The 5,721-nt window shown below is 35.2% G+C and overlaps 1 long non-coding RNA gene across 1 annotated transcript in view; it reads left to right on the forward strand.

The window, feature by feature from the left end:
- Positions 1 to 5,721, forward strand: part of LOC116076001 — a 26,317-nt gene that overhangs the window by 19,851 nt on the left and 745 nt on the right. Inside the window, exon 2 of the long non-coding RNA XR_004112776.1 lies at positions 5,020 to 5,150. This is a non-coding gene — a long non-coding RNA (uncharacterized LOC116076001). The remainder of the gene's footprint in view (positions 1 to 5,019; positions 5,151 to 5,721) is intronic.

Raw genomic sequence — 5,721 nt, forward strand, 5'->3', positions numbered from 1 at the left:
AAAAAAAAAAAGCAAAAACCCTGATAATCATGACTTCAGGAATGAAAGCAAAATAAAGCTTTCCAAAAGAAAGGAAAAAAAATGGAGCCAATCTATAGCTTGAATACTCCCTGCCACTACCATCATCCCCCCAAAAAAATCCAAGAAATGGGTGATACCCTGAGCCACCAAGTAACACCATCTATGATAGGAATGAATTACATTTTATTGAGCCATTGAATAAAGGAGTCCATTGAAACCCTACAAATATCCCAGGCTATTTACTAGTTGGTCTCCAGTAACCTGGTAAGCCCTCCTGCTGAAGACATTTATTTATTCATTGAACAGCAGAAATGGAGCTGGTGGCCAACTAGAAGCTTTATCCCTATTGATTAACAGTCCAATACTGGAATGTACTGGAAGGTACACTAGAAGCTACCACAAGAGAAAGGTAGTCATCAGCATTATGGGCTACAAATTCTGTTATCTACAATAGGGATCTGCCTGCAGGATATAGTGGTGCAACATTCATTGGAGTAGTCAACTACTTTCTGCTTGGATTAAGGCCCATTCCTTGAGATAGAACCCATACTTTACACTCGTAAAGGGCCCAGGAACCTGAGATTAGATAGCTCATGGGCATAAAGGAAAAGCTAATGCAATTGTAAGGGAGGGTGGTTCCCTCAGAGTTGGTACAGGACACACCTAGACATCAAATTCTCGGCACAATGATTTATTATCCCAGAGGGATGAATGGGGACAGAGACTGCAAAGGCAGACAGCAAGCAATAGCAGCAGCAACAGTAGCAATAAGCAGGAAGCAAGCAAGGAAACAAGCAGGTGTTCTCTAATGGAGTGATTTGGGTTTTTTTGTTTTTGTTTTTTTAATGAAAAGTGTGAATGTTTGTGGTTGAAGGATGGGGTGCTGTGCTAGAATGAGTTGGTAAATCCTGAATAGACCTATTAGTCAAAAAAATGAATTTTGATTGACAGGCCTTGGTGTTTTTTCTTAGGAATGTATTACTGGCCAAATAAGGGAACTGACCATGGTGGCTAGCTTTATAAATGTAATCGGTTTAGCAAGGGGAGAAGGGTAAAAGGCAGTCTTGACAGTTCCATGTTTGCCATGCTCAGACCAGTTACAGAGCCCTTCAGTTATTATTATGCTACAGGAGCATAGAAATAAAATTAATTTTAATGACATAATGCTTGTATTAGTTGTAGTTCTCTAGAGGAACAGAACTTACTAAATGGATCCTGCTCTACATATAGAAAGGGGATTTGTAAGAATAATTTACAGAGTATGGTCCAGATGATCCAACAACACCTGATTGTGACCAGAAAGCCTAGGAAACAAATAGTTTCTCAGTTAACAAAGACTGACATCTCAGCTCCTCTTCAGTATATGTTGGAATCCCAAAGATGTAGGCTTTAGTGCCAATGAATGAATGGACTTGTTAATAAGATAAAAATACACAGAGAAAGAGCAAAAACTTCCTTCTTCTATGTCCTTATGTAGTCTTCCAGCAGAAAGTGTGACCCAGATTATAGGCATGTGTCTTCCTGCCTTATGATCTGGATTAAAGACGTGTATTTTTCTACCTCAAAGGTTTGTATTACCTATTTTAAATTTACTAAGACTTCCTCAAAGCTGTAACTTCCATTTTTTGGATTTCAGTTATTTCTAGATATAGTCAAGGTGACAACTAAGAATATTCATCCTAGTGCTAACACCATAACTGTAACTTGTTCAAACCTCTTCAGAGAGATTTCTTCTTGAAGTAGATAGGAACTAACACAGAGACCAACACTAGCACAATGCTCACAGTGAAAGCCTACAGAGCACAGAATGTTAAAGAGGTTGTCTTTCCCATCAAATCTCAGGATCTATGTGGAAGGCTCGGCAGGACGACTGCAAGAGCCACAGGTGATAGATAACGACAAGGAAATACTTTGTTACAGAAATAACAGGACTAACAAACATAAGCAGTCATAGACACTGTGGTAGTATACTCAAGACCTGAACAGGTTCAAGCCAGGTAAATATAAGCACTGAAAACCAGATGTGGATATGACCTCCCACACTTACCCAAGAAGCCATCAGCAATTGATACCAACTAGGAGAAACTTAACTTTCTTCCATGGAGTATCACTGGGTATATCAACCATATTACAAGACAGGGCCTATTACTGGGAGAAGCTAGGCAAGCAAAATGTAGTCAATGATAACAAACTAACATAATACCAACAGCAAAATAAGTGCATAGCTTAATGGAATAGGAATAAAATCAAGAAATTACTTCACGTATCAACAGCAAATTTATTTTCAGCAAAACAAAATATAACTTATCTTAGAAAAAATAATGCTGGCAAACTGTGTATATATTATATATGCTGAAGACTAAAATTCTATGGTTATTTCTTCTAAAGTAGACTAATTTAGAACATATCAGAGATACGAATATAAGGCATGAAGCTTTTAGAAAAAAAAGAATAAGAAATGCTTTAAGATATAAAGATCAACAATTATCATGTTGGTTGAGACCCTCTAATGCACAAGACATAAAGATAATTTCAGGCAAGTGTTATTACCTAAATGTTTTTTCAGAGCAAAAGATACAATCAACAGAGTCAAGATATAATCTGTAAAATATGAGAGATTACTGTTAACTGTTCTACTGACAAAAGAATAATTAATTGCCAAATAAGCTTGAATAAATATGGAAAATAAGTAATGCAGCAAACACCCCAAACATGAAAATCCAATACCTCTACTAAAAATGGAGAAACTTTTTGAATACACATTTATCAGAAAATTATATGCAAATGATACAACCACAATTGGAATGCAAATCGAAACTACAATGATATATCATCATATCCCAATTATAATGACCACTGTCATAAATAAATATGGAAAGAATGTAAAGAGAAATACCAAACATTGCTGAGAAAGAAACAATTAGTATACTTACTATAGGAAACAATAGAAAGGCTCCTCAGATCTTGAATGTATAATTACCACATGATCCTAATTCCAACTATGTAGGTGCATTCTAAAGATTAAATTATTATATCAAAGAGACACCTGAATGCCCATGGCTATTTTTAAAAAGCTAAGATCTGAATATCCATCCTGATGAAAATAAATAATCAGGTTAACAAATCATATATATATATATGTATATATACATATATATATATACACATACACACACACACACACACACATACATAACAGGGAATGTCATTCATCAATGAAAGAAATGAATCACTGTCATTAAGGCAACATGGTTGGAAAAAGAGAGCATTATGTTAAGAGAAATCAACCTTGAGCAGAAAGCCAGATTCTATATGTTCACAGTCATTACAGAAGACAGAACTGTTGGTCACATAAAATTAAACATTCAAATAGAGGCCATGGCAGACTAGTAAGGTATGATGGAGGGTAATCAAAGAGATAAATTAACATCCAAACACTTCTTAAGAGCAGTACTTTTGCTGTTATGTTACACAGAAGGACAATCTTTAGGAATCTCTGATTTTTTAACTTCCTAATGCTGAAGACATGGAGAGTTTCTAATATTTGGATAGATTGAAATGTTAATTATCTCAATGCCATCTTCACTTGTATTGATTTAGCAAGTTTTAATAACCTACCCCAGTATATGTACAATCAGAATGAACATATAAAAATAAATACCAAATAAAATATAAAATAAAAAGTATTAAAAGTATATTTATTATTTTGAGCTCACAAATTAAAAAAAAGTTAAGTACCAAAGTTCAAAGAATTCTCCCAAGACCATACATACCCTTTGATGAAATCAGCCTGACTCCAACATTTATTTTCCTCCTAACTGCAGTTCCCAGGAGCCCAGAGTGAGGAAGAAAATGATTTGAATACTAAGTCAAAGAAAGGTATATGTGATTAGCAATTTATTTTCATACAAATACACAAATATCATTTAAATGAATATTTTGTGAGCAACAAGCTTTGCAATTTACAGATTATTGAAAAATCATTTTAAACAATGGTGTAACTTTATTTTATTTGTTAATATTTTATTTATGAGTGTGTGTATGTGTGTGTGTATGAGTGAAGTCAGAAAAAAATGGCCAAATCTCTAGCTTCTGGATGTGGGTGCTGGGAACCCACACCTGGGGTCCTGCAAGAGCAGCAAGTCCTCCTAAGCACTAGGACTTTGACGCATCCTCTCAGTGTAAGTTCATAATACACATAGTCTACATTATACATATTCTTATTCTATCAATTTTAACTTAGTCTTTATTCACAGGTCAGTTCTATGCATCCTAATTATTTTCAATTTTAGATACATCTAATAGAAATGCACCACAAGACTTCTAACCATTCAACTTCTTATAGCTAAAATCTGACTTATTATTATGTGTGGAGGCAATTTCAGAGATATTTTCTAGATGAATTTGGCCTCAGTTGAATTAATTAAAAAAAAAACATTTTATAAAATGTCTTAATTTTGCCAAGAAAACCAATATAAGACAAGTGGCTCCTGCTCTCCACTCTGGGTTGCTTTCACTTTCTAAATTGTAAGGGTACATTATATATACATGTAGTCAGAAAGTGCATATACATACACAGTCACAACACCCTGGGATTTACTTGTGAACTAGAGCCACTAACTAAATCTTGCCCACACTCCCTACTCTCAGTCCAGAAATTTTGTAGTTAAGAACTGTGTACTCGAGCGCTTTGAAATCCTTCCTGGGTGATCTTACCAGTATTTTAATTCAATGATTCAACCAAAATAAGTCAAACACTGACATAATCTCATATATTTGCTCTGCTCCTGATACCTAAGCAAAGTAAATATAAAGCTGTTTACTGAACCATTATGGGAATTAGATTTTGTACTGGTTTGTTTATTTATAAGGTGAGACTCCTCCTAATACAGCCAACAAGGTCAAGCAGGGTATAAATCTACATTTGTCAACATTAAACATTTACAAAAACAATATAAAATATTTCTCTGAAATATAACAAAAACTATTAAATTACAGAATTTAAATTCTAAAATGGTGGAAGAGAGGAATGCTGCAGTGTCTTCACAAATGGTTATGCAGGGAACTGACAATTCCCTTTGGATGCTAAATAGCAACACTGAATGTGAGCAGCTCATCCCTCTGGAACTGTAAGTCTGACTTCCCTTTGATGTTTTCCTAAATGTTTATTTTTTTTTCATTTAACTTTTCTCCACTTACAATTCAGAGAAAACACAATGAATTCTTATATAAACATTCAAATGTATACACACACATACGCGCGCGTGCACGCGCGCGCGCACACGCGCGCGAACACACACACACACACACACACACACACACACACACACACACACACACACTACAGCTCCAGTTTCTTTAAATGATTTTAAAAGTTTATTTCACTGCTGGCTTTGTTAGGTACATAGGTATCACTGCAACCTTTCCATAATCTATAACAGAGCTTTATCTCTTTTTTAATGTATGTGTTTTCCATCTATAAATTCTATATTATAAAAGAAGGAAGGAAGGAAGGAAGGAAGGAAGGAAGGAAGGAAGGAAGGAAGGAAGGAAGGATTCATTGTGGCAACATATGTCTAATGCTTTCTATTGAAAGACCCCCAGAACTGGGGAGATCCTTACTCAAATCTCTGGATGACGCGACCACCCAATGACTCACGATAGACCGAACTTGCTGCAATCACATGAGGTTTATTGGGG

This window comes from Mastomys coucha, unplaced genomic scaffold (assembly GCF_008632895.1).
Source record: "Mastomys coucha isolate ucsf_1 unplaced genomic scaffold, UCSF_Mcou_1 pScaffold4, whole genome shotgun sequence".
Classification (NCBI taxonomy): Eukaryota; Metazoa; Chordata; class Mammalia; order Rodentia; family Muridae; genus Mastomys; species Mastomys coucha.